This window comes from Gavialis gangeticus, unplaced genomic scaffold, assembly GCF_001723915.1.
Source record: "Gavialis gangeticus isolate Ggan-Ray unplaced genomic scaffold, GavGan_comp1, whole genome shotgun sequence".
Taxonomy (NCBI): Eukaryota; Metazoa; Chordata; order Crocodylia; family Gavialidae; genus Gavialis; species Gavialis gangeticus.
The window spans coordinates 77,062,328-77,077,645 of record NW_017728993.1 but is presented as its reverse complement, the minus strand read 5'-3'; the positions used below and the strand labels follow the sequence as shown (position 1 = coordinate 77,077,645).

Here is a 15,318-nt window from a genome sequence, read left to right as displayed (position 1 = left end):
CACACACACACACACACACACACACACACACACACACTACCCCAGATTAGTTACTTTGTATTTGATTCCTTCAAGACCTCACCTATTTAAGTAAACTCACAGCAACACACTCAAGTTTGTCAAGTTTCAAGAAAAAGAAGAAAAAAAATCTGGTCTGCGTGACATTAGGAAGTCCCAGGGTTTGTATTTGACATTTCAGTCATTATTACCGTTTTCCCAGTAATAAGCCTGGACATTCCTACATTAAAAAGACCTGGTGAAAGCTCTTCAATGTTGTCTTCTCATGTAACAACTGTAAGGGATGCCTGTGTTGTGATTGGCCAGTTGCATCATTTGGTTTGTGTGTACAGCTGTGGAAACACCAGGATCATTCCTCTGTGTTAATATTAATACAGTATGGTGTGGTCCATTGGTCTCAGCTTGACTGTCACAGCCTGTAGGGAGTTGAAACCATTGTTTTATGGGTAGATCGAAAACAAGCTTACAGAACTATTTCTTATGATAAAAATGGGCTCACACCAGGAAAGGTTGATTGCTGATGATAGGCACAATATCTTGATTCAACATGCATGGCTGTGCCAGTGCACTTGTTTCTTCAGATCTGGGTGTTTGGCTTAGTTTAAAGAACTGGTTTCCTAAATTGTTTTTAAAAAAACAAACAAATGTAGGTTTAATTCTAAAAAGGACCTTTACATTTGTTAAATTAAGTAAGAAAGTAACATTGTTGTACTTGTTAAAATTTCTGTTATTCTGCATTATCAGTAATGTGTTCTTCATTATAACACACTAAACACATTGTTCCAGATGTCATCAACAGGGAAATCACCTTTTTTCCACCAGGCAACTTCTTTAATGCATTAGTTAGTAATAGTAATAACTTCTTCCCACCATAGCATAAGTCTACTGATCCAATGTAATAGTCATCAAATAAAGACAAGTACAGATTTTATTTGGCAGAGACTGATTTAAATGACCAATTTTAATTATGAGTCTAGCAATTGAGAAATCTTGAATTAAATTATCGTCTTTACATTTTCATGTTTTACATTTGTACCTTTTTAAAAAAGAGCCTGGTTCTCATTGATTAATTACAATAATTATTGAATTAGCAATTAAGCATTACTTTCTGATAAGCAGGAGGATACGTTATATACACTTATGTTCTGTATCTTCACATTTGTTTATGGTGAGTGAAGTTTCTTATTTACAAGTCTTTTCCCCTTGTGATATGTATCAACTGCAGTTTGGAAATTGGAATTCAGTGAAAAAAGAAAATAATTCTGTTTGTCTTATTAAATATATCAAAAAGGAAAATGATTATTAGAATCAGTTTGCTAGTTAAACCAATAGGATTATTAAAGACAAAAACAGCATTGTCTATACTTATTTGAACTAATTGTTTTTGGTTACCTTGGCCTTCAGGCTTTTAGAACTAGTACATCTTAGCATCTCACTGCTAGGTCTTTATTTATAAAATGAAACCAAGCTTTACTACTTTTTTTCCTTTTGCTGTCAATTTCCACTTCCCTTCTAATATATTAGTGAATTAATCATTAGCTGAACTTGTTTTATAAACTGAAATGTAGAAAATATTTTTTCTCCTTCTGAAAGCTGTTAAAAGCTGACTTAACACTTCAAACTCTGGTTCCCTTGAGCTTATTATCCACAACCTTCTCTAATTTAGTGATTTGATTTTTATATAATGCTTTAGCAGAAATATGTACTATTTAAATTAAATGAATAATCTTGAAATGGATAAATAAAATTAAAGGTTAGTGGTTTATAGATTGCTAATTTAAAATTGAAAAGCAGGTTTACATTGTAAAACAAAATTATTTGAAATTTAAAACTTAAAAAAAAATGAAGCAACTCTATTTTAATTCTCCCCCACCAAATTAGGCATGGCAAAATATTCAGTCTGCCTTGTTCTTTAGTCATTGACAATTCCAAAAACTTTTAGGTAAACGGGATCTGATATCAATTAGGAAGTAGTATATAGGGCTTCCTGTACACACTTCACACACCACAGTACTTATTGAGCTATAGAAATCCCTTTTTAAAGTATGTGCACTAGAACTACGTTTTTTTGTTTTTAGGTTTGTCGAAGAAATGGCACTATTACTGGAAACACACATAATAATATAGTGTGTGTATGTGTTTGGATTATTATAAAGGAAATTGTTCTTTTCAATTATTTCATCAGTTTTAAATACTAAATCAAAACATGCATGTACTAACCCCCCCCCCCCCCAAAAAAAAATTAAAAAAAAGAAGCAACCATACACATGGGATCCTGGAATATTTAACTGGGAAAATAATTTCTAATCCTGTGCTCCTCTTCCTCTGCTAGGTCATTGTCTCCCCTCTCCTGTTACTGCAGGTAACCATGGCATGTCACCTCCCACAAAGAATTAAAACTAGTTGTCAATCACCCCCACCACACATACACTGGTAACCTGTTACAGAACCTCACTATTCCTCCAAAAGGAAGGATCATGTGGAAATGGAGGAAACGTGCACAGTTTTCTTGCTAAGAGGTTAGCTCAATTCCATAAATAAATCATATTAGTACTTACATGTTATTACTAGGCCTGTGCAAAGTGGCTAGTATTCACTTCAGATTTGGATTCAGCTGATTTGGGGGACAGTGATTCCATTCGGTGATTCGACTCGCTGTCCCAAATCAATTCGGCCAAATCTGATGCGGCGATTTGGCCGCCGCCAAATAGGCCGAATTGCCAAATCAAACAGGCCCCATTCCCCACCCACTCTACCAGCCCCATCAATGGCTACCCCACGCAGCCCCAGCATCCTGTCTCTTAAAAAAAAAAAAAAAAAGCCCCACCCTCACCAGCTGCTGCCAGGAAGAAGGGCAATCCCCACTGCCCCACACTGCATGGGGGTGCTCTGCCACCAGCCCCCAGAAGACCTGAAAGCTGCTGCAATGCTGGCAAGTGCAGGGCCTTTTTTTTTTTTTTAAAGAGCCAGGACACTGGGGCCGGGTGGGGTTGCCATTGACAGGGCTGGGAGAGCGAGCAGAGGATGGGGGCTTGTGGCAGAGCCCCCCGTGCAATACAGAGCAGTGGGGGGCAGCAGGGATCTCCTCCCACCCCCTGGCAAGAGCCGGTGTGTGTGGGGCTTTTTATTTTTTTTAAAGAGCCAGGATGCTGGGGCTGGGCAGGGCAGCCATTGACAGGGCTGGGAGAGCGGGCAGGGTTGGGGGTGCTCGGAGGGACTGGGGGAGCAGGCAAGGGATGAGGCCTGGCAGGGGTTCCCCAATGGTCCTCTCCCCCTGCCTCCACCCCCCCCCTCCCCACTTACCAGCACATAATTCAGGTCCAGCTCCCTGCTGTGGCGAGTGGGGATTGCCCGAATCTCCTTCGTATCTTTTTCCAGGTTGATTCAGAGGCTTTGAATTGGTTCAGACCTTTTATTGGTCTCCTGATTCAATTTGAATTTGGAGATTCAGCCGCCGAATCAGGCTGAATCTCCTCCAAATCGAAACAGCACCTGAAGCTTCACACAGCCCTAGTTATTACTTGAATGGTGTGCATGTTTTTTGCATTATATGGACACTTTTGGAATATTACAAATACATTTAGAACAAGAGTTGGAAATCTTTAATGAAAGGACATTAGACAATGTTGTTACTGGCTGCTTTCTTATTAGAAGGATAGTACACAAAATATTTCATACTTATTTGTGAATGTAGTCTGTTTTTTTTCTTGTAGTACTACATGACAAATGAGTTTATTTTAGAGAGAGCATATTTCTTATTTGTTATTGAATTCACCATATACTATTCACTTCTGTCTAAGGCTCCCACTCCTGACACATTCCCAGACATATGCTTCAGCTAAATTCAGGAAGCTACAATCAATGTGTAATAATTTTATATTTATACTTGACAACCCAAAGGGTACATATAGACATTTGGGGAGGTTAGATTGAGTTAAAAATGGCCACCTGATTTATAGTCAGTTAGGATGGGGAGGGCTAGCGGGGTGGGGGACTTTGGAGGATCAGGGGGGCAAGCAGAGTTGGGGTGGGGGTTGGCAGAATAGTGGAGGGGCTCACAATGTTTGCAGAGGGGCTGGGGTGGATGGGAGGCTTTTTCTCCATCTCCTGGGAACACAGGTTATTTTTAGCCCTCTGACCCTCCCCTACCCTGCAAAGAACAACCCCCCAATCCTGCCAGCCCCTTCCCCCACTGTTATTTCAGTTGGATCCCAGCACCCACAAATACCTGTAAAAATCAGCATCAGGAGCGACTTGTGGGATGTGGGGGAAGTTATACATTGGTGGGGTGGGGAGAGGGGGCCACAATGTTTAAAAATAGACTGGTGCTGGCAGTGAGAAGGAGAGGGGCAGGGAAAGTGGGGTGGGCTAGTGGCTTGGCTTTCCCAAGGGGCTCTAGTAGTTACTTTACAGAAATTCTCAGGGGTCTCACTTAACCTGATCTAAGTTAGACTACCTCCAAGATGCAGTTAACTTAGATCAGCTTGGCCATTTTTGGACCAATTTAATGGTCCTGACCTTCTGTACAGTTTGTGCTTAGACTGACCTAACCAGGTATCTAAGTGTAAGGTCCACACCTGGGTGAACTAAGTTAAATAGGGTGGCCAATTTTAATGTGCTCTAACCTCCCCATCCCCAACCTCCTTGAATGTCAGTAGGTCATCTAAAATATCATATGAAGTTTTAGGAGCATGCAAATTGTGATTTATTTCTTTTAATTAGATTAGTAATTAAATGGTTCTATACTCACAATGTTCATATAGGTCTTTTCTAGCATACCAGCTGCTAACAAGAACTAGACGGGGGAGAAGTGGGCCTGATGCACCTCTCTTTTCAGTCAACTCTGCAAAAGCAACAGCAGCTGGGGGCTTTTTTAAAAGTCCCTGAAAGAAGTAAGATTTCCCTGTTTCCTGTTCCCTCCACGGTACATCCCATCCCCTTCCATCCCCTCTCACCTCCCTGCTACCACTGCTGACCCCTCTGACTGGGCAGTGGGTTCCACAACCCTCCTGCCCCACTCCTGCTGGTTTCTGTGGCAAACTTGGATTAATCAGAGATTGCAGTAGCAGCAAATGGGTTCCTTCTCCCTGCTCAATCCCCAAGCTGTTACCTGCAAGCTCAGGAGCAGCCATAGGGGAAGAGAACCTGTCCGCCACTGCTGTAATCACTGGCTGAGCTGGGCGTTACATGCAATCTGAGGGCAGCAGGGGCAAGAGTGACTATGGAGACTCCCTACCTTCTGCCCCTAGAGACAGTGGGAACAGCAGCAGCATAAGAGGGAGAGGGGAATGGAGGGGATGGGTCACACCACTGAGTACAGAGGACAAGGCAGGGGAGAACCAGAGGGGGAAGGGAAATTCCTACCTGATTTGGGGACGTAAAAATGTCCTTGCTTGCTGCTTTCACAGCATGATATGCCCTTGTGGTGGGGAGGAGAAACTGGGACCAGGGTTTATAACCACCCCTGCAGCACCAGTAGCTGCTTCCATACCTCCCCTTCTTTTGCAAAATCCTGGATCCACCCTATCCTGGATCATGGCATATCTGGATACTAAAATACAGTTGATAGGCTTGTCTATTTTACTAAAACCTGATGATGTATGGCTGCCTTGTGCGCACTGCTAATCTAAAAGTGAAAATTCCTGTTTATACTGAAACTGGAAAGTGGCCTAAGAATCCCTTCAGAGAAAAAAAGAGTGGAGACAACATAGGGACTCAAGAGGACTTTGTCCTTCTATTCTGCTCCCTGACTAACACTTCCCTTGTTTCAACCACCATTGTATGTTGAGCCCCTGTTCTTTCCAGCTAGTCATCCACTTCGATCCTCTGAGTGCTGTCATCCTCAAGCCCCGCCCCATCAACCCACCTGTTATCTCTCCCCTTCATTCCTGCTCTTACTGGCAAGATGCTATCTCTTTTCTGGCTAGGCAACTGCAGAAGGAACACTGGGTATTTATATACATACTTTTTTGTCCTGCGGCACGCTGGAGATCAGTGCACAAAAAATGGCGACAGTGCGCTTTTGAACTAAAGCACCTCCGATGTGTCATAGTTCAAAAGTGCGTAATTGGCATTTTCTCAATGCCGAGGCACATTTCACCACTTATGCAACTGCAAGCGCCGCAGCACCAGGCACTTTTCAAAGTGCCCAGCGCTGCAGTGCTTGCATGTGTAAAAATGCCTGCTGAGAACAGATGATATTATCTTTATTCTAGGGAAACAGCGTAGTGGGTGCAGACACACAACTACTGAAGCCTCTATAAACATCACTGTTTGGGAACAAGTGTGAGAGTGAGCACCTAGCCAAGCATTTTTTGCAGTGGGCAAGTTTAGGAGAGTGCTTACATTTGTGCTTTGGGGATTCCACAAAGTGGGTGACCTGTGTCTAGGGACATTTTCACTTTTCTGCTTGCCTTCTTTTCCTAAACACAAGTTTAATAAAATGCAATAGTCTGCAAAGGATGGAAGTCTGCAGTATGCTTGTCTGACTTGGGAGTGGTCTTGCACCCAAGTTTCTCCATTCCCAGGGCTTGGGTGGGTATCATGATGAGGGTTTGCAACTGAGTACCGAGTGAGGAGGCAGGTGGTTATTAGACAGCTTGTATCGAACAAGCAGTATTAGATGCTCATTGATAAAAAGAAAGAAAAGCCAAAAAAGAAATAAAAGGGGGGGAGGAAAAGAAGGGGGTCATAGAGTTACGATTGTGTACCAGAGCAGCCAGTTGCCGCAGGGGAGATGCACAGAGGAGTAATGCAGTGCAAGATGTAGGGAGGATTGATCAGACCCAAATCACAGAACGCTTGGTGTCCAGGTAGAACACTGAACCAGGTCACAACGAATCAGTTCAGAATAGTACTTAATTTTCCACGGAAACTTATGAACCATTTCAGGATGATTTAAACTGGTTTAACAGATTTGTATGCTGGTTTGCTTTGGGTTTAAATTGAATTTAAACCATTCAAAGAGCTTTGTGTATCTATGCTCAGTGTCTGCTGGTGTACGGGAGGAATCATGGAAACCCTAGTAATCACTTGTTTCCAAGAGAGACTTGGATATTGTCAAGTAGATATGGATATGGCTTAAAGCAGAATTAAGAAGATAAAATACTCAAAGGTGTATTGCAAAATATTTACCTCTTTTTTCCCTAAAAATTTGCAATAAAAAGGTTATTCTTATATCTGCATCATCCTAAAACAACACATTCAGGTCACATACAGATATTCCCAGGATCAGATCTACAAATCACAGTTTATTTAAGTGGCATGACTGTAGATCAGGTGCTGGCTGTACAGACATTCACCAGGAGCCTGATCTAAGTAATCTGGTGTGTGGGGGAGCAGAAGAACTAACAGGTCTGTAGCGAGGTTGTTCATTCAGGGTTGGGTGGTCGGAGGATTAAAGATAGCCCTGTTGGGGTGGGCGGGGGCCGGCGTGGGGGGAGGGAGGAATGAAAAGCACAGCTCTGGGGTTGGGGTTGGCAGCTGAGCTTTCCCAGACCCACCGCCACACTGTAAACATGTACATACATTCCCAGGATCTGATCTACAATCATACAGTTCACTAAGCTGTGTGATTGTAGATGTGGTCCTGAGTGTACATACATTTGTCAATGCTGGGAGTTGCACTGGGAACACAATCTAATTTGGGGTGGGTGGGGAGGGGAGCAATTGGTGATGGGGCTAGTTAGTCTTCAGGAAGAGCTAGCACATTCACAGTTGTCAGGGGAGGGGTTGGGTGTTCTCCATTCAGGGTTGCACTGGTAAACCCATTTAGACTAGATTGGGAATGGGTTAGTCTGAGCTATGTAGCTTACTAGGAGAAGCAAAGTTAGATAAGGCCAGCCGAACCTTCCTGAATGCGTGTACAGATGGCTTTTAGATTGACCTAACCCTGGTTAGGTTGATCTAAGTGCAAGATCCATACATGGGTGAAATAAGTTAGAGTGGGCAGTCATTTTTCCCCACTGATCTACCCTTCCAAACTTGTATAGTTTGGCACTTAGTTCAAACTAATCCTGGTTAGCTAGATCTAAGTGTAATGTCTGTACATATCCTCTGTTAAATATTTATTAAAGCTGCATTCTGTAACTGAAATTATATTTAAAGACATCTCTACATATGTTACTTATTTTAGACCTTGCTGAGGCATGTAGTCTTTAGACTTTAGGTTAGTTGAAGGCAGTGAATCCAACATTGATTTGCACTTATCAATTTATAAGTGATCATTCTGATCCAAACTATTTGAGAAAGAGAGATGAAGGCTCCACTTTGGTAGACCACTTAACTGTTTGAATGCCTTGGGTACTATTGGAGTGTTGTTATAGCTTTGATGGCCTAGGAAATGTATGAGAAGTCAGGTTTTTTTTGGTGATATCTTTTATTGAACCACTGTATGGTTGGGAGACATGTTAAATATGTTGTTGGGCACAAAGGGCATTTAGAGACATGTTCCAGGACTGGGGGCGGGGGAGGAAGGAGGACGGGGGAAGAGGATGACACTTCAATTCAAAAGTCTCCAAGAACCGCTCTAATTAAAAACGCTGGGAGTGTCATGCGAATCAGTGTCCCCATGCTGAAAAATGGCGGCGGGGGCACTTTAACTAAAGCTCTAACAAGCTTTAGTAAAAGCACCCCCACTGCCATTTTTCCGCACAGGGACACTGATACACATGATGCTGGAGTCTTGTGGAGCGTGGTAATAACCACGCTCCAGCAGACTCAATTAATTGAGTCAGCTCTGACATACTGTAATTATAGCCCATCAGAGCAGCCTTGCTGCACTTGTATAGGCGCCCAGAGTACTTTTACTTAGGTATGTCTAAGAAGACCTTCTTTCCAGGCCATAGGAAGGGGAAGAGAATCAGGATTTGCAGAATGTAAAAGAACAGGTTGCTAAGTAGGGGGTGGGAGAGGAAAAAGTACATACCCACCCCAAAGGATCATTTAAATACAAGTTCATGGCAGCAGAAAAATCTTGAAGCATGAGGAAGTCTTTGTGGGATATGTAGTAATGGCTTAAAGGGTTCAGGATTGAGACATATTTGCCCATAGTTATTTCAGTGCTGTAGCAGCAGTTGCAGGCTCAAAGCAAGGCAGCTGAGGTTGCAACGTTACTATTTTAACAAATGATTTGATAGTAGCTCAAAGGATGAAACTGCTAGCAAAAAAACAAAGGGTAGCACAGCTCTGCAAAAAGTCTGACAAGAACTGAGGAAGAGAGCAACTGACCATGGGGTTAAAAGAATAGCTCACTGGGTTCAGGATAAAGTGATTCTTAAAAGTTAAAAACTAAGGTAGAACTTGGCAAGGCAGACTAGGTGCTGTTTAAAAAAAGGAGCCAGGCAACCATAAATAACTTGAGAAAATTGTTTTTAATAAATAATAATAATTAAAAAAAAACAGGACAAATGAAGGAGTAGGGCTGAAAGCAAATTAGGAAGGCCAAAAAATGTATTTTAATCACAAAATAAAAGGGTCCAATTTAGACCCCTTTACATGGAGATACCTCTTCCTACAGGAAAACCAGCAGAAATCAAGTCTTCTAGAATGACAGGCATAGTTCTGTGTAAGATAGGCTTGTATTGGTCTCTGACCTGGTGTTACAGCAGCTTAATTTTTTTTTTGATTGGGGGTGGCGGGGGGAGCGGAGGAAATCAAGAAATCTGCTCTTTGTGAAAGAAAGGACTGTCACCGTCTGGCATAGGCAAGCAACTTAGAAACAATGTTATTTTCAGATATAATTTCAGTGTGTGTATAGCAACGCTTACATGGCTGAGCTAAAATGGCTGCAATTTTCATTTAATAGGGTTTAAATCCTTGTAGGACTAGATGGAAGCCTGCCGTATAAGAAGGAAGGGCTGCAATAACAGGAATGCCAAGAGCATGAAAAGGTTCCCCAGAAATTATAGGAAGAAGGCCATAGCTCATTACAATCAGTGAGTATGAGACTGAATTTAAAATTGGGTCTAGAAAACTATATTGTGACGTGTAGCTGAGAGGTAATTTCAGGCAGGTTTATTTTATGTTATTACGTTAATGAGTGCATGAAAGGCCCAGTTCTTACTCTTACAGACCTTGATCACGTTGAATACTACATACTCACTAGTTTTTCCTTGTGTGATTTCTAGCCAGAGAAAAAGCTACATATTCAGATCCTAAGAAGAGTAACAAACATTGAATATAAGTCATTGAATATACAGAACAAAAAAAAAGAATCACAGTGCATTTAGTTTCCTTTCTATAAAAATGACATTTTCACAATATCCTTATACCATTTGGAACTTCACAATTAATGTATGTAAATACAATGAATTTCTTAAATATTCTGTCAGCAATTTTCACCTTACGTAATTGATTGTCTGGTTTTGGACCAAGTTTTCAAGAAAATAAGTCATTACAAGGCAGTTGAGTTTCATTCTTGTCACCTAAAGGCATTTAAATAGTTTTTGCTACAATTTTAGGACTATTCACAAGCCTTCAGTATTACAAATGAGAGAAAGCATATTCAATAAGTAGCTCACAGGATTAAAAAAAAAACAACATAGAAGACTAGTTATTTTTAGGCTACATCCTTTAGTAATGCTGCCATTTAGATGACCAGATATTAGCTTCAGAATTAATGCATTGTTGAGGTTTTTCTTCTTCTGAGAAATATATTTAACTTTTCCTACTGCTCTTCTCATGCCAGTGGAAACTTTACAGGGTAAAAGTATGGCCATTCCACTGTTTAATTCTGTTTCTCCACACACTGGGGAAGGAAATGGTTTATAGAAGCTAAACTATTTTCACTACCAGATAACTTCCTGGGTCTAGATTTTCAACTGTTGTAACTTGCCAAATCTCCATTGATTTCCATAGTGTTCCACTGAACTGCAACAATTGAAATTTGGTTCAAGTTTGGATTAGGTTCTGGAAAAGCCAGCAACGTTTGCTGAAAAACATGTATGGACTTATTAAACCCTTGGCATACATATGGCACAACTCTTTTGCACAAATCCATTGGGTAAGATCAGAGTACTGTGTGGTGCTAATGGAGTCTTATACAGTAGACTGGAGAATGCTTTTTCAGTTGTATTTTGTTTCATAAAAAAAATACTCCATAATGTTTGGTTTATTAAAACTCCATGTGAAAGTGCATGGCACAAGTATTATGAAAATAAATGAAGTAACAGACTAAATACATTGGATACATCTTGGAAGTGATTTTTTTTTTGGTTTTTGTTTTTTGGTTTGTAGAGAGGATGTAAGAATGACGTTAACCAAATTGCTAGATTAATAAATATAAGCCAAAGAAATAATGTGTAAGTAAAAAAGGAAAACAACAAGATTCTTATACATTGTAAGAAGTACTTAAAACGGACAACCAGAAGAAAAAAATTCAGAAATAGAGTAGGAAAGTAATTTAATTGTTTGCCAGAAAGGGAAAACAAGTATTAATATTTACAAACAGGAATGTGCTGAATCCTGCCCCGCAAGGCATTTAGTGATGCTTGAGATCTCAGTGCTGTAACTTAAGCTGAGCATATTTAAATAAAAATGGTGGGAAGTCATGATTATAATCAAGCACTTTGTATATGTCTACATTTATTTCCTGGAAGGCATAAATCCAAGTGTACCCTGTCCTCCTACTCAAGCTTGCATGAACCAAACCCAGGGATGCAATGGTGAAACCACTCTAGGGTTATCCCTCTATGATTGCCTTTAAACATCCTGGAAACTAAGGCTGTGAGTAGCAAATGTCTTTTAAAGCCAGATGTAACCTCACCCAATTGAAATCAACCCACTAACAAAAGTTTAGATGACTCTAAGCTATATCACAGCTCTCGCCATTTTTAGAATCATGGTAGTGAAGCCAATGCCAACACTGTGACAATCTCTCAATGTAGACAATCCCCCCTTCCATATAAATTTGCATGATCAGGAATTCTTCCACTCACATGTCTGGCTACTCTTAAACAATGCAAAATTCAGCCTTGTTGCTTCCTTCATAAATTACTATACTTTCCTAAGGCCCTTCCTGAATTTTCCAAGTTTTTAGGCATTATCTTATACATAAGTAAACTATCATTCTATAACACCTCATACTGAGATGGTATCACGACAACACAGACCTACTAATTATATTGTCCAGTGATTAAAACAGCAGTAGCAGCACTTCTGCACTAGAGCTCCTGCCATTTCTATTAGAGGTGGTACAAATGGTAGTTGCAGTTGTGAAAAATCATGGGAGGGAAGAAGGGGAGGGGAATATAGTACAGGTCCAGCTTAAGTAAGGCAATGATGCTTGATTATGATGCTTGTCAATCATAATCAGTGAATTATTTATTTTTAAAAGGATATATTATGATCGTCTGAGTCTGAAGTAGATGCACATGTACAAAAAGGCATAAGGAACTGCTTTCCTGTACATCTCTAAGGCATAAAAGTCACCCTTGAGTAGAGATGGGATGGGACAATTCTTCCATTAGCCCTACACTGGCCAATCATTAAGTCTGTGCTTAAATGACATGCTTTATTGAATATTTGTGTAAGACTTTAAGGTTAAAGATCAATGCAACTTTATGCTTAGGGTACAATTATTCTATTTGCCTTGGGCAGTAGGGCTCTGCGAAATACCTTTGTTTTGACATCCATTTCACCACTTAAAAGGGGCAGTGTTTCATTTCATTGTTTCATTTTGAAACAGTCCCATTTCATTTCGTCAAAACTGTTTTGCTGTTTTGACGCGTTTTGATGTTTTGCCCATAGGCTATAATGGGGAACCATGAAAATGCCTATAACTTTGCATTTCTTGCCTGATGTGGATGCAAAATACAGGGATGGTAGTCCCTTCTGAGGGCATGAAGACTGCCAAGTTTCAAGGATATAGGTGTAGAGTTTTTTGGAAACTACACCTCAAAATGAAAAAAGCAAAACTGACACTTGCCGGCAGCAGCAGCCTCCTGTCATCCTGCACACAGATCTGGGGTCCTGTGCCCCTGGGAAGGCTGCGAGGCTATGCTGGACTCCTCCCAGGGGTGTGGGCCCCTGGATCTATGCCAGATGCCAGGAGGCTGCTGCCGCTGCCTAGGACTGGCTCTGGGTGCAGCCCGCACCCAGCATCGGAGAGGATTGATGGTGCCACTGGCCCCAGGCAGTAGCAGCAGCCTCCTGTCATCCAGCATGCAGATCCGGGGGTCTGTACACCTGGGAGGACTGTGGGGCTGTGCCGGACTCCTCCTGAGGGTGTGGGCCCCCAGATCTTGCCGGATGAAAGGAGGCTGTTGCTGCTGCCTGGGACTGGTGCTGGGCACAGCCCATGCCCAGTGCCAGGAGCTATGGAGCTCAGGCTGGCAGCAGGAGGCAGAGCGCAGCTGCGGAGCACAGCCTAGTGGTGGGAGGTAGACAGAGTCAGGACTGTGCTCCACCTCCTGCTGCCGGTCTGGGTTCCCTAGGGCTCTGCAGCCCCACAGAGCACAGCCCAGCGGTGGGAGTTGGACAGAGCCAGGGATGCGTTCCATCTCCCACCACCAGTCTGAGCTCCATGGGGTGGTGGAGCTACTTGAAGTGCAGCCCTGGCTATCCACTGCCTCCCACCACCGGGCTGCTTTGAAACTCAAAACATTTAGAAACTTTCAAAACATTTTGAGTGCCCTCATTTCATTCTGAAGCTGTTTCAAAGCTTTTTGTTTCATTTTGATTTTGCTGCTTAAAGCTTGAAGTGCATCAAAAGAGCTTTGAAATGAAACACTTGGCAAAATTTCACACAGCTGTACTGGGCAGTTACTTAATTTTGGCATTTTATATATTGTTTTCCCATTAGGAGAAGAAATAGACATTTATTTGAAGCAATTCTGTTTATTTATAAAGAATGTATACAAAGCTCTGGTTTTTTCTGCACATAATAGACATCAAAATTCCAAGTTTCTTTCCAACCAGATTTCTCTCTGGCTGGTCTGTGGCTTCTTTTCTGCCTCCTGTGTCTAGAAGGTATACATCTTACTTCCACAGCCTTAACCAGGGGTGGGCAATTATTTTGGCTGGAGGGTCACTTAACAAGGTTTGGTGATATTTTGAGGTCCTCATGAGTAGCCCTGCTCCTTGACAGTTGCCCCACCCCTTGGTCATCATCTTGTGACTAGAAGTTCTGCCCCTAACCCTGGCCTTTGCCCCCAGAAGTCCCTCCCCTTGCCCACTGGAAATACTCTTTCTGGGAGGGGGGTGTTCCATCTTGGAACGAGAGAAAGAGAGAAGGAGTCCAAAAAACCAGCAGTCTACACATCTATGCCCTTAATATTCCTTTAAAATGGTGATTTTAGGCCATTTGTGCATAAATTTGATACTTGCATGTAGGGGATGGGCCATGCTGGGCTGGCCCCATGCCACAATGTGCAGTCCCCAGCCTTGCAGCCATAACTGCATTGTGCCAGCCTGGACTGTGCGCTGGCTGGGGCCAGTGAGGCTGTTCTGCTTCACCTTTACCTGGGGCTGCTGCTGCACTGCTCCTGCCATGCTGTGCCACTCTGGGCAGCTGGGTGGGAAGCTTCAGCAGGAAGCTTCTACCCAGCACATGAAGCTCTGGCTCCAGCTCCTGGTTGACTTTTACCTGCTCCACCCACCTGGCTTGATAAGAAGCTCCTGCAGGCAGGAGGAGTGGGTGGAAGTCAGCTTGGAGCTAGAGCTGGAATCTCATACCCACCCGCCTTGAGCGATGTGGTACAATATAATGCTGCAGGAGCTGCAGCTGGAGACAAGGGGAGCAGAACAGCCACACTGGCCCCAGTCAGCTTGCAGCTTCCAGTGAGGCTGGTCCTGGTGTGGCTGCAGCTAGCTGGGTGCTACTGTGCTCCCCTGGCCTCCAGTGGCTGCTCTCCTTCTGCCCCTTGCTGTGCTGCTCTGGGCAGGTGGGGTCCTGCTGGAGATGAGGGAAGCAGATGAACATGGCATGAAAGGCAACAGACAAGATGGGTGCTGCCTCCTCCCCTCTTTCTCCCTCCCACCAGGGCCTCTCCACCTATCAGCACCAAGGGGCAGGGCCACACAGAAGGACAGTCAACAATCTAGAAGGCAGCTGCCTCCTTGTTCCTTCCCAATCAGCATTCAGGGGTGGGACTGCCACAAAATGACCATGAAATTCAACCTTTATGCCATAATCAACCTGCAAAAATTAGTAAATCCCCCTGCTATTTAGGTAGAAACCCTACCTATTTATTATGTATGCATGCACACACAATATATCATGTGTATATCAGCGCAAGGTAGCAAAGGCAAGCAGTCAGGTGGTTCAGCGCAAGGTAGCAAAGGCAAGCAGTCAGGTGGTGG

General features: G+C 42.6%; 1 protein-coding gene across 1 annotated transcript in view; it reads left to right on the top strand.

The window, feature by feature from the left end:
* The window catches only part of KCNT2 (potassium sodium-activated channel subfamily T member 2), a 451,804-nt gene that overhangs the window by 1,172 nt on the left and 435,314 nt on the right, over nt 1-15,318 (top strand). The gene's annotated exons all lie outside the window — the stretch shown is intronic.